General features: G+C 40.4%; 1 long non-coding RNA gene across 2 annotated transcripts in view; it reads left to right on the top strand.

Moving 5' to 3' along the window:
- LOC139162715 (uncharacterized) overlaps window positions 1-14830 on the top strand; it is a 63139-nt gene that overhangs the window by 22158 nt on the left and 26151 nt on the right. The gene's annotated exons all lie outside the window — the stretch shown is intronic.

Genomic DNA, 14830 nt, shown 5'->3' with positions numbered 1-14830 from the left:
GTTGGCTTCCATGTTTCTTCAGCACTTTCTTCCTTTCTTCAGCACACACAAGCAGACAGACACATAAATTTAACTGGAATTGTTGTATTTCCTTCTATTGAAATATTCCTGTGGGTTAATTATTGTTATAGAGGATATAGGAGAGAAGAAATACGAGATATAGGAGAGACTATAGGACAGGGGACGGAAGGCATTCTAGCGCGCTTATGTACGCCCCTTACTGACCTCTTAGGAATCCGGAGAGGTCAACCGTGGACAGTCTAAGGGTAAAATGTTGGGGGTTAGGGGATGATACTACGGAGTCCGGTAAAGAGTTCCATGCTTCAACAACTCGATTACTAAAGTCATATTTTAATTCTAAATGAATTACTTATCAGAGTGGATTAGTTATCTGTGCTTTTAATGAAATGTAGCTAACATCTATTACTATGCTTATAGAGAAATTCTCTTTCTCTCATTTTTTTTCTATCTCTCCCTCCCTCCTTCCCTCCCTCTCTCTCTCACACACACACACACACTCCATAGAGTAGTATGTGGGAATTGGGAGGAGTGGTTGCAAGAGTGGGAAAAATACTAATCATAACAATTTCCTTTCTTGAAGCTCCAAGGTCATCTTTAGTCCAGCACCAGCAGGAGGAGGTTCGTGGATATGCAGATGCCAGACTGGTCCATGTGATGACCTTGTGGGTGTGGGGATGAGGGATGAAACTTAACATGGCTGGAGAACTGTAGGATGGTCACTAGTGGGATGACTACAGTGTGTGCCAACATGGCTCTGTTAATAGAGTAGTTGCTCTATTTCACAGTGTGATGCCATCATTATAACTGCATAAATAGAGAGTTGTGTCCTATCCCAGGGATATATTTGGTCCAGAACCAAACCCATCATGAAGATCATTTATCTGCTGTTCGCATTCCTTTTCCTTGCATTCCTGTCTAAACCAGGTAAGAAACGATATTAGTATTGGTGGATAATCAACTAAACATGAGCCAGAAATGTGCAGCAGCAGCTAAAAAAGCCAACACAATCCTAAGCTGCTTCAAGAGGGGAATACACTCCAAGACCAGGGAAGTCTTAATACCACTCTACTACGCCCTGGTCAGACCACACCTGGAGTACTGTGTTCAGTTCTGGTCACCACACTTCAAAAAAGACATTGAAACTCTGGAAAAGGTGCAGAAAAGAGGAACCAAGATGATTAAGGGACTGGAAACCAAGACTTATGAAGAGAGACTGAGGGAACTGGGCATGGATAGCCTAGAGAAAAGGAGGGCCAGAGCGGATATGATAGCTGTATACATGTATATGAGGGGTTGCCACAGAGGAGGGGATCACTTTATTCTCCAGGGCACCAGAGGGCCGGACGAGGAACAATGGCTGGAAGCTGACCAAGGAGAGATTCAACATGGAGATAAGGAGGAACTTCCTGATGGTCAGAGCGACCAAACAAAGGAACAACCTACCAGCGGACATTGTGAACTCCAACACTCTAGACATTTTTAAGAGAAGATTGAACTGCCACTTGACTGGTGTGCTATAGGGTTCCTGCTTGGGCAGGGGGTTGAACTTGATGGCCTTCATGATCCCTTTCAACTCTAACAATAAATAAATAAGTAAATAAGTAAATAAGTAAATAAGTAAATAAGTAAATAAGTAAATAAGTAAATAAGTAAATAAGTAAATAAGTAAATAAGTAAATAAGTAAATAAGTAAATAAGTAAATAAGTAAATAAGTAAATAAGTAAATAAGTAAATAAGTAAATAAGTAAATAAGTAAATAAGTAAATAAGTAAATAAGTAAATAAGTACATAAGTACATAAGTACATAAGTACATAAATACATAAATACATAAATACATAAACAAACAAATAAATAAATAAATAACGAACAAACAAACAAACAAAGTAAGTAATAACTAACTAACTAACTAACTAACTAACTAACTAAATAAATAAATAAATAAATAAATAAATAAATAAATAAATAAATAATTTTTCAGGGCCTATTTCTTTCACAGATGCCAGTGTCACCCAATTATTGCATAATTATTTCGGGCTCGGTTGGTGCTGGGGCAGAATAAGGCCATTTCCCACTATATTATTATGTTATTCTGGTTGCCTAATTATTGACATCACTAACATACAAAGATTCCAACTGAAATTAGCATGATCATCATCATCAACTATATTTTCAAATAGACAGTAATCATTCAACATCCCAAACTTCTTAAGATTATCCTCTTACAACAGGCATTGCAAATTATACATCTTTCCCTGTAGAAATACCAAGATGTATTTGAGAACTTTAAGTTTATTCTGTCAGATGAAAAATATTAATTATCAACATTCAATATATTCATAAATGTATTTAATTATAAGTCAAAAAAGTCTGGCTCGCCTTAGAGTTTCTCACGTCTATCTCTCATTGATGATGTCCATTCTATCTTTCTCTTTGTCCATTCCATCTTTGTCAATCTTTCTTCCACCCTTCTTCCCTTTCTCATTCTCTCCCTCTTTTTCTTTCTTCTCTCTTTCTCTTCCTCCCTTTCTCTTTCTTTCCTTTCTATCTTTTATCCTCTCTTTTTCTCTCTCTCTTCCTTCCTCTTTTCTTTTTCTTTTTCTCTCTCTTTCTCTTTCTTTCATTTCTTTATCTCCCCCCTCTTTTTCTCCTTCTCTCTTCTCCTTCCCCTCAATTGTCTCCCTCCCTTTCTCTTTCTTTCCTTTCTATCTCTAACCCTTTTCTTTCTCTCTTCCTCCCTCCCTTTTCTCTTTCTCTCTTTCTCTACCTCCCTCTTTCTCTTTCTCTTTCTTTCCTTTCTTTCTCTCCCCTCTTTTTTCTCCCCCACACACTTTCTCTGTCCTCCCTTCATCTTTTCTCTCTTTCTCTCCCTCCCTCTTTCTTTCCTTTCTTTTCCTCTCCCTCTTTTCTCTCTTTCTCTCCCTTTCTCCCTCTTTCTTTCTTTCCTTTCTTTCCCTACCCCTATTTTTCTCCATCTCTCAATCTCTTTCTGTCTCTCTCTTCCTTCCTCTCTTTTCTCTCTTTCTCTCCCTCGCTCTTTCTTTCCTTTCTTTCTTTCTTTCTTTCTCTCCCCCTCTTTTTTCTTCTTCTCTCTCCTTCTCTTTCTGTTGCAATTTTCTCTCTCTTTCTCTATACCCGACTACCCCCTTGACGGACAGCGACATCAGCGGTAAGTGCCTGGGCAGCCAAGGGAGGACCACGGCGTGAGCTGGCTGGGATCAGGCTCGATGGCTGCCGCCCCCTCCCTACCTGCCCTTGACAGGCAGCAGCATTGGCAATAAGAGCCTGAACGGCGGCAAGAGGACCACAGCAGGAGCCAGCCAGGATTGGACTCTATGGCCACCACCACCCTCACCCCCCAAACCCAGTTTTAGCTTACTTACCCTAGCCGGTGAGCTTGGAAAAAGATATTCCATAGTTAAAGGGGTGGGGAGGAAAGCGGGCCCACAATTGGTTCCTTTTTTCATGCCTTTACTAAAGGAACTGTTGCTGCCCTATGGTTGCAGAGCAGCAACAGTTCTAATTGCCAATTGGTCGGACCTCTGCGCGGGAGTTGCACAGCGCAGCTTAGGGGGAACATTGGTGTCCTCTACTACCTTCATTGTGTATTATTGTGTATTGGACAAAATTGAATGAATGAATGAATAAATAAATAAAATTCATCTATTATTTCTATGTTATCAGTCTAATTTATGAAGCCACATTCCTCAGGAAAGGATTGCTAATACTTAAAAAGCAATAAAATATATGGAATCATGAAGACTGACACAGGAGAAAACCATCCAAATATTGTGGTCTCTTATACCTGGATTCACTTTCCATGACCTTAGTTAATGTGATTTCTAAACATCGAGTCAGTTTGTCCCTGAGGTTTCCTCAATGCCCTTGAGAACCACACTCATTACAAAAGGTCATTGACAGTTTCATTACAGCAAGATTAGAGCAATCGTGTTGTTTCTATATCTCAAGGAACTTTCAGAGATAAAGTTGGCTTCCATGTTTCTTCAGCACTTTCTTCCTATGGATTTTGAGCAAACAGCTACAATATTAAATCTTGATTATAGTATTGAATTGACTTTTTTCTTTCCATAGCAGCCAATTTTAACATTTTCAACCTCACAGGTCCACTAATATCCCGATGGTTTATTAATTTCTGATTTTGCATGTTCACCTTCCATGAGGGACTGGAGCATGGATGAAATTTGAATTGACCTCTGGAATCAGCTCCCCCTGGAGATTCATACTGCCCCCGCCCTCCTCTCTTTTCATAAGAGTCTGAAGACTCACTTATGCCGTCAAGTCTGAGACCATTAGATCTTTTGCCCCCAGGCCAATGAATGTGTTGTGAGAATGTGGAGTGAATGGAATGATTGTATTTTTATGTGTTTTGAGGGCGGGTTTAGATTTATAATTAGTTATGTCCTCGGAGAGGGGTGGCATACAAATCCAATAAGCAAACAAACAAACATGTAAATAATCGCTATGTGTCCTTTTTCTAAGACCATTAGGGCAAAGAAGTGACGTCCACTTGGTCACACCCGTCCACCAAGTCACATGATCTCCAAGCGACACCCACGGAGCTGGTAGGGTAAAAAATCAAATGTCATCCCTGCTCCAGACCCTCATGGAAGATGAACATGCAAAATCAGAAATTAATAGACCACAGGGACTTTAGAAGACCTGTGAGGCTGAAAATAGTAAAATTGGCAGCTCTAGAAAGAAAAGTCAATTCAACATTATAATCAAGATTTAATATTGTAGCTGTTTGCTCAAATTCCATAGGAAGAAAGTGCTGAAGAAACATGGAAGCCAACTTTATCTCTCAAAGTGCTTTGAGATATAGAAACAACACGATTGCTCTAATCTTGCTGTAATCAAACCAACTGTCAATTACCTTTTGTAATGAGTGTGGTTCTCAAGGGCATTGAGGAAACCTCAGGGACAAACTGACTCGATGTTTAGAAATCACATTAATTAAGATCATGGAAAGTGAATCCATGGTATAAGAGGCCACGATGTTTGGATGGTTTTTTCCCTGTGTCAGTCTTCATGATTTCATATATTGTACTGATTTTTAAGTATTAGCAATCGTTTCCTAAGCAATGTGGCTTGGTAAATTACACTGATAACATAGAAATAACAGATGATTTTTTTAAATGTTATTTATTTATTTATTTATTTAATTTTGTCCAATACACAATAATACACAACGAAGGTAGTAAAGGACACCAATGTTCCCCCTAAGCTGCGCTGTGCAACTCCCACGCAGAGGTCCAACCAATGGGTAATTAGAACTGTTGCTGCTCTGCAACCATAGGGCAGCAACAGTTCCTTTAGTAAAGATGGGAAAGAAAGGAGCCAATTGTGGGCACGCTTTCCTCTCCACCCCTTTAACTATGGAATATCTTCCGAGCTCACTGGCTAAGGTAAATAAGCTAAAACTGGGGCTGTGGTGGGCGGCCATGGAGCCTGGTGCTGCCCTCCCACTGCCACCCAGCCCCTTACTGCCGATGCCACTGACTGTGAAGGGTGCGATATTGGGGGGCGGCCATGGAGCCCAATCCTGGCCAGCTCCCGCCGCCAGCCTCCCGCCGCCACCCAGCCCCTTACTGCTGATGCTGCTGCCCATCAAGGGAGGGGTAGGGGTGGCCATGGAGCCCAATCCTGGCTGGCTCCTGCCGTGGTCCTCCCTTGGCCACCCAGGCCCTTACCGCTGATGCTGCTGCCCATCAAGGGGTTGGGTGGTGTGGTGGCCATCGAGGAAGAGAGAGAAAACAGAGGAAGGAAGAGAGAGACAGAAAGAGAAAGAGAGGGAGAAAAAAGAGGGTGAGAGAAAGAAATAAAGGAAAGAAAGAGAAAGAGGGAGAGAAAGAGAGAAAAGAGGAAGGAGGAGAGAGAAAGAGAGAGAGAGAAAGAGAGAAGGGGAGAGAAAGAAAGGAAAGAAAGAGAAAGAGGGAGGGAGAGAAAGAGAGAAAAGAGAGGAAGGAAGAGAGAGAGAGAAAAAGATAGGGTGAGAGATAGGAAAGAGAGAAAGAGGGAGAGAGAGAAAGAGAGAGAAAAGAGGGGAAGGAGGAGAAAAAGAGAGAGAGAAAAGAGAAGGGAAAGGAAGAAAGGAAAGAAAGAGAAAAAGGGAGGGAGAGAAAGAGAGAAAAGAGGAAAGAAGGAAGGGGAAATGAGAGGGGGAAAGATATAAAGGAAAGAGAAAGAGGGAGGGAGAAAGGGAGAAAAGAGAGGAAGGGAGAGAGAGAGAAAGAGGGGGTGAGAGATAGAAAGGAAAGAAAGAGAAAGAGGGAGGGAGAGAAAGAGAGAAAAGAGGAAGGAAGAGAGAGAGAAAGAGGGGGTGAGAGATAGAAAGGAAAGAAAGAGAAAGAGGGAGGGAGAGAAAGAGAGAAAAGAGGAAAGAAGGAAGGGAAAATGAGAGGGGGAAAGATATAAAGGAAAGAGAAAGAGGGAGGGAGAAAGGGAGAAAAGAGAGGAAGGGAGAGAGAGAAAAAGAGGGGGTGAGAGATAGAAAGGAAAGAAAGAGAAAGAGGGAGGGAGAGAAAGAGAGAAAAGAGGAAGGAAGAGAGAGAGAGAGAGAGAGAAAGAGGGAAGGGGAGAGAAAGAAAGGAAAGAAAGAGAAAGAGGGAGGGAGAGAAAGAGAGAAAAGAGAGGAAGGAAGAGAGAGAGAGAGAAAGAAAGTGGGGGTGAGAGATAGAAAGGAAAGAAAAAGAAAGAGGAAGGGAGATAAAGAGAGAAAAGAGAGGAAGGAAGAGAGGGAGAGAGGGAAAAAGGCAAGAAGAGAGGAAGAAGGGTGTAAGCGTCCTTGCGAGACATTTGGCAATTTTCGCCAATTTCTTTGCTTTTGGCACTGCAGTCCCAGGCGTACCAGGGGCTGCCCAATACTGGTAATAGGTAATATTTAACTTTTGTGTTGTTCTGGTTAAGCAACCACATCAGCTGGAAGACCACAATGGCAAAATAACTATAAACAGTTGGGGAAGAATGAGACTGTGTGACTTTATGGCATAATGTGTGGTTGAAGAGCAGGAAACACCTTCCACACTGACATGGAGGCAAAGAGATATGACACACAAACAGACCAACACATTTGTGTAGTGAAATGAATATAATGCGCCCAGCTCCCTGTTAAAAAGTTCCACAACATTTTCAATGCTCATTTAGCTTTATTTGAAGGAATATTTGCCAAATTTTATGTCAATGCATTCATGTTTTCGCATTTGATAGAAAGCAATTTGAATCATGTGAAGAAAGAAAAAGCGATAGAAGGCAGGAATCTCAGGTCATTGGCCATATCTTGAAGACGTCCAGGGCTGCAGATGGAGATGGTATTATTTTCCTCCATAGCGTCTATACAAATAAGATAAAATAATAGTTGTATCATAATGAATTTAAGATAAAGTCTGTTAAAATCTCAAAATATTTCCTGCCCTCCTTTCTCCCTTTGAAACACCTGTTCCTCTTCAGGTCAATGCCTTGGAATGTGTTGGAGTATAAATAAGTCTACATCCAATGCACATTGTGGCATCTTTATTAGAGGGCTGTTTACTTACATTCTACAGCATGTCAATCTCCCTTGACAGTCCAGTATCCCCAAGTCATCCCCTGGACAGAGAAGCCTATTGCAAAATCCTCCTTGACTATGACACCTGGGCTGGGCATCACCTGTGAAAAGAGAAACAGTAGACAGGGAAAAGATCAGTAAAGATACTTTGTTATTTAGATATTTTTTTCCTTCTAAGACATCACTTTCTTCTACAGAATTGCTGGATTCCTATGAATTCAGGAAATTATCTCTGACCAAGGAATCAATGTCTTCCAATCTCCCTTCAGTAGTCCCAATATGTCATATATCATTTTAAACTTGGCCCAGAGCTGAATGGGCAGGTGTGCCTGTATCTATTAAGGTAGCACAGAGGGGAAAAACCTGATTCACAACACAGAAGACCTTGCTGTGATCTCTCTCTCTCTCCATTATTACTGTGGATCCTTGTTTGCTAAGGAATAATCCTGAATGATCATGGCTGGTTCTGCTGGGTGTTTGGATGGAGATTTTGGATGAGAATATTATCTTCCCTTGACCTTCAGAATCTGGTTCACCGTTGTCTTTCTTCCTCTTCTCTTAATATTTCTAATGCTGCTCTTCTCTGCTGTTGAAAAGCTGTGCATTTGCGACTTTTCTGCAATAACTTCTCCTTTTACAAATTGAATATCAATAGATAATTAATATTTAGTTTTTATTCATTGTTATCTCATCTTTATTACTTAAAACATCTCAAGGTGGTAAATGTATCTAATACTCTTTCCTCTTCCTATTTCCATGACCACCAAGTAGCAGTCATAAGACATGTTGAAAGTTCTTTAAATTCATAAACATATGGACGGATTTAACCATCATTGTAAGTGGGAGACCAGGCCAATTTGAAAAATGCTAGAGAATGAGCTGGGGTTGCGTAGCAGGTAGAGTGCTGTACTGCAGGCCACTGAAGCTGACTGTAGGTCAGCGGTTCATTTCTCACCACTGGCTCAAGGTTGACTCAGCCTTCCATCCTTCCTAGGTGGGTAAAATGTGGGGGCAATATGCTGGCTCTGTTAAAAAGTGCTGTTGCTAACATGTTGTAAGCCGCCCTGAGTCTATGGAGAAGGGTGGCATAAAAATTGAATAAATAAAAATATTTCTGGAAGATTGGCATTCTGGCAAATTGGCTATCAATAGACGTATAGACATAAACAATATATACTTACTATGCAAATGAGACAATCAAGAAGCCAAAAAGGGAATAAAAAACCAAAATATCTTCCCACCAAGAATCAACATCCAGATGATTTTATATTGACACCAAATTTAACATCAGATCAAAAATCCAGAAGTAAACAATACCCCAATCAAGAAAGAGACAAAAAGTTAACACTAAACAGTACTACCCAAAAACTCCCAAGACCACTCCCAACCAACACAAATAGGGCAGGTCAGTAGATGTTACTTAGTGATAAAACAGCTTTAAGGAAAAAAAACCCTGAGAGAATACCAAGGGTGCCTTCTCCTATTTTACCACAACGTCTACCTTGTCAGGTGCTTTGGGCTGAGAGAAGTCTAGATTTATCCAGTCACCTTTCATGTCAAAGGTGGGACAAAAACAGTCTCTTGATTTCTAACTTGGTGCTTTGACCACTAGAGCAAACTGGCTCCCTATTGTCCCTCAAACACATCATCATTTCTTTTGTTGAGAATTTGATAAACCAAAACTAAAAGGAACAAACGAATAATCTACAATAAAAAACCCTCCAATGAAACTTTGTGGAGAATAGTGAATCAATGAATTGGTTTTCCAGTCCCTCCTTGATGCCTTATATCTCCCTGGATCTCAAGTTTTAATCCGAAAGGAATATCAACAACATCTTTTTCAAAGATTTGAAGGCTCGTGTCAATAGTCCGCAGATTTCAAAGCTATTAGTTTAACATAAACTAAAAGAAAATGTTGAATATTATCCTGCTTTCAGTGATGATCATACTTGCTTAGAATGTAGTGAGTTATCAGTCATTTCTCAATTATCAATAATATCGTTTCTTACCTGGTTCAGACAGGAATGCAAGGAAAAGGAATGCGAACAGCAGATAAAGGATCTTCATTTCACACTGTGAAATATTGCAACTACTCTTAAATTTAACTGGGATTGTTATATTTCCTTCTATTGAAACATACCTGTGGGTTAATTATTGCAAAAGTCCTTGCAAAAGCAGGAGAGTTGGTTGAATACATACATGGTTCTGCTTATAGCTAAAATACTGGGGAAGGATAAATGTGTGGCTCCATTACTGTTTACCTGCAGAGTTCACACAACTAACTACTTATTTTTATTTATTTTGTCCAATACACAATAATACACAATGAATGTTATAGAGGATATAGTAGAGAAGAAATACGAGATATAGGAGAGACTATAGGACAGGGGACGGAAGGCACTCTAGTGCGCTTATGCACGCCCCTTACTGACCTCTTAGGAATCTGGACAGGTCAACCATGGACAGTCTAAGGGTAAAATGTTGGGGGATAGGGGATGATACTACGGAGTCCAGTAATGAGTTCCATGCTTCAACAACTCGATTACTAAAGTCATATTTTAATTCTAAATGAATTACTTATCAGAGTAGATTAGTTATCTGTGCTTTTAATGAAATGTAGCTAACATCTATTACTATGCTTATAGAGAAATTCTCTTTCTCTCATTCTCTCTTTCTCTATCTCTCCCTCCCTCCTTCCCTCCCTCACTCTCTCTCTCACACACACACTCCATAGAGTAGTATGTGGGAATTGGGAGTAGTGGTAGCATGAGGGGGGGAAATACTAATCATAACAATTTCCTTTCTTGAAACTCCAAGGTCATCTTTAGTCCAGCACCAGCAGGAGGAGGTTCGTGGACATGCAGATGCCAGACTGATCCACGTGATGACCTTGTGGGTGTGGGGACGATGGATGAATCTTAACCTGGCTGGGGAACTGTAGGATGGTCAGTACTGTTAATAAATTGGAACTTGGCAGAAATCCTAAGACTGGACTCTGATTTACTTCTCAGATGTTAATTGCTAAAATGTTGTAAGCCGCCCTGAGTGTAAGGAGAAGGGCGGCATAAAAATTGAATAAATACATTGAATAAATTGAATAAATAAACCCTGACAAAGGTGTGTGTGTGAGAGAGAGAGAGAGGGAGGGAGGGGGAGAGAGAGAGAGAGAATGAAAGAGAGAAAGAGAATTTCTTTATGATCATACTAATAGATGTTAGCTACATTTCATTAAGACCACACATAACTAATCTACCGCGATAACTAATTCATTTAGAAATAATTAGTTGTGTGAACTCTGCAAGTAAACAGTAATGGAGCCACACATTTATCCTTCCAAAGTATTTTAGCTATAAGCAGAACCATGTAGGTATTCAACCAACACTCCTGCTTTTGCAAGGACTTTTGCAATAATTAACGCACAGGAGTGCTACAACATAAGGAAATACAACAATTCCAATTACATTTAAGAGTAGTTGCTCCATTTCACAGTGTGATGCAATCATTATAACTGCATAAATAGAGAGTTGTGTCCTAGCCCAGGAATATATTTGGTCCAGTACCAAAACCATCATGAAGATTCTTTATCTGCTCTTCACATTGCTTTTCCTTGCATTCCTGTCTGAACCAGGTAAGAAACGATATTAGTCTTGGTGGATAATCAACTAAACATGAGCCAACAATGTGCAGCAGCAGCTAAAAAAGCCAACACAATCCTAAGCTGCATCAACAGGGGAATACACTCCAAGGCCAGAGAAGTCTTAATACCACTCTACTACGCCCTGGTCCGACTACACCTGGAGTACTGTATTCAGTTCTGGTCACCACACTTCAAAAGAGACATTGAAACTCTGGAGAAGGTGCAAAAAAGAGCAACCAAGATGATTAAGGGACTGGAAACCAAGACCTATGAAGAGAGACTGAGGGAACTGGGCATGGATAGCCTAGAGAAAAGGAGGGTCAGAGCGGACATGATAGCAGTCTGCAAGTATACGAGGGGATGTCACAGAGAGGAGGGGATCACTTTATTCTCCAGGGCACCAGAGGGCCGGAAGAGGAACAGCAGCTGGAAGCTGACCAAGGAGAGATTCAACATGGAGATAATGAGGAACTTCCTGATGGTCAGAGCGATCAAACAAAGGAACAACCTACCAGCAGACGTTGTGAACTCAAACACTCTGGACATAGAAACATAGAAACATAGAAGACTGACGGCAGAAAAAGACCTCATGGTCCATCTAGTCTGCCCTTATACTATTTCCTGTGTTTTATCTTAGGATGGATATATGTTTATCCCAGGCATGTTTAAATTCAGTTACTGTGGATTTACCAACCACGTCTGCTGGAAGTTTGTTCCAAGGATCTACTACTCTTTCAGTAAAATAATATTTCCTCACGTTGCTTTTGATCTTTCTCCCAACTAACTTCAGATTGTGTCCCCTTGTTCTTGTGTTCACTTTCCTATTTAAAACACTTCCCTCCTGAAACTTAATTAACCCTTTAACATATTTAAATGTTTCGATCATGTCCCCCCTTTTCCTTCTGTCCTCCAGATGAACTCCAGATTGAGTCCATGAAGTCTTTCCTGATACGTTTTATGCTTAAGACCTTCCACCATTCTTGTAGCCCGTCTTTGTACCTGTTCAATTTTGTCAATATCTTTTTGTAGGTGAGGTCTCCAGAACTGAATACAGTATTCCAAATGGGGTCTCACCAGCGCTCTATATAAGGGGATCACAATCTCCCTCTTCCTGCTTGTTATACCTCTAGCTATGCAGCCAAGCATCCTACTTGCTTTTTAAGAGAAGATTGAACTGCCACTTAACTGCTGTGCTATAGGGTTCCTTCTTGGACAGGGGGTTGGACTTGATGACCTTCATGATCCCTTTCAACTCTAACAATAAATAAATAAATAAATAAATAAATAAATAAATAAATAAATAAATAAATAAATAAATAAATAAATAAATAAATAAATAAATAAATAAATAAATAAATAAATAAATAAATAAATAAATAAATAAATGGATGGATGGATGGATGGATGAATAAATAAATAAATAAATAAATAGTTACTCTCTGCAAAGAATGTTTTCCAAACGCTGTCTTTGTAGGCTTTTTCCCCCATTGCTTTATCTGTTATGAATGTTTCTTCCCAACTCTAACCAGGTATTAACAATGTTCCCAGCTCTTCACAGCTTGCAAGCTCTTTCATTAAACCCCACAAAGGGAGGGGGGACACTAGGGGTCGACCTCAGTCCTCTCACTAAGAACGACTGTGATTGGCCATAGAAGTAGGAGGAGAACTACTGTAAAACAGGGCCTCCCATTCCCCACCCCTCCAGCCCTTGCAGAAGGATATAATGGTCCATGGTATCGGAAGCCCCAGGATGGAGACGTGCCCCCTATCCTGGGCCTGCCAGAGATCTACTTCTATATCTTTCTTCTATTCTCTCATTGATTTATTTTATCCTATACTCTCTCTTCTATTCCTTCTCTAATTTTATTCCAGGCATGTTTAGGTCTCTAAACATGCCTGGGATAAACATATATCCATCCTAAGATAAAATACAGAAAATAGTATAAGGGCAGACTAGATGGACCATGAGGTCTTTTTCTGCCGTCAGACTTCTATGTTTCTATGTTTCTATGTTTCTATGTTTCTATTTCCATGAAAGTGTCCTCCAATGTTCCTACTAATATTTTTTCGGTGTGGGCGGAAAAGTATAGTGTCTGAGCGGTACATTAGGTGAGTCCTTTGGGGCTGGGCAGCATAGAAACCTAAATAAATGAATGAATGAATGAATGAATGAATGAATGAATGAATGAATGAATAAATAAATAAATAAATAAGTAAGTAAGTAAATAAGTAAATAAATAAATAAATAAATTTTCAGGGCCTATTTCTTTCAAAGATGTCAGTGTCATCCAATTATTACATAATTATTTGGGGCTCGGTTGGTGCTGGGGCAGAATGAGGCCACTTCCCACTATGTTATTATGTTATTCTGGTTGCCTAATTATTGACATCACTAGCATACAAAGACTCCAACTGAAATTAGCATGATCATCATCATCAACTGTATTTTCAAATAGACAGTAATCATTCAACATCCCAAACTTCTTAAGATTAGCCTCTTACAACAGTCATTGCAAATTATAAATTTTTCCCTCTAGAAATACCAATATGTATTTGAGAACTTTAAGTTTAGTCTGTCAGATCAAAAATATTAATTATCAACATTCAATATATTCATAAAGTCTGGCTCGCTTTAGAGTTTCTCACGTCTATCTCTCATTGATGATGACCATTCCATCTTTCTCTTTGTCCATTCCATCGTTGTCTTTGTCCATTCCATCTTTGTCAAGATCAATCTCTCTTCCACCCTTCTTCCCTTTCTCATTCTCTCCCTCTTTTTCTTTCTTTCTTCTCTCATTCTCTCCCTCCCTCCCTTTCTCTTTCTTTCCTTTCTATCTTTCATCCTCTTTTTCTCTCTCTTCCTTCCTCTTTTCTCTCTCTCTCCCTCTTTCTCTTTCTTTCATTTCTTTATCTCCCCCCTCTTTTTTCTCTTTCTCTCTCCTCCTTCCCCTCTTTTCTGTCCCTCCCTTTCTCTTTCTTTCCTTTCCATCTCTCACCATTTTCTCTCTCTCTTCCTTCCTCTCTTTTCTCTCTCTTTCTCTCCCTCCCTCTTTCTCTTTCTTTCCTTTCTTTCTCTCCTCTGCTTCTCTCTCTCCCTTTCTTTCTTTCTTTCTTTCTTTCCTTTCTTTCCCCCCTCTTTTTTCTCCTTCTCTCTCCCTCTTTCTCTCTCTTTCTTCCTTCCTTCCTCTTTTCTCTTTCTCTCCCTCCCTCTTTCTTTCTTTCTTTCCTTTCTTTCCCTACCCCTTTTTTTCTCCATCTCTCCCTCTCTTTCTGTCTCTCTCTTCCTTCCTCTCTTTTCTCTCTTTCTCTCCCTCGCTCTTTCTTTCCTTTCTTTCTTTCTCTCCCACTCTTTTTCCTTCTTCTCACTCCCTCTCTTTCTGTTGCTCTTTTCTCTCTCTTTCTCTATACCCCACCACCCCCTTGATGGGCAGCGACATCAGCGGTAAGTGCCTGGGCAGCTGAGGGAGGACCACGGCAGGAGCTGGCTAGGATCGGGCTCCATGGCCAACCCCCCCTCCTTTGATGAGCAGTGACACCGGCAGTAAGATCCTGAGCGGCAGCAAGAGGGCCACAGTGGGAGCCAGCCAGAATTGGACTCCATGGCCACCC

The sequence above is a fragment of the Erythrolamprus reginae genome, chromosome 1, assembly GCF_031021105.1.
Source record: "Erythrolamprus reginae isolate rEryReg1 chromosome 1, rEryReg1.hap1, whole genome shotgun sequence".
Lineage (NCBI taxonomy): Eukaryota > Metazoa > Chordata > Lepidosauria > Squamata > Dipsadidae > Erythrolamprus > Erythrolamprus reginae.
This window is presented reverse-complemented; position numbering and strand designations above follow the sequence as displayed.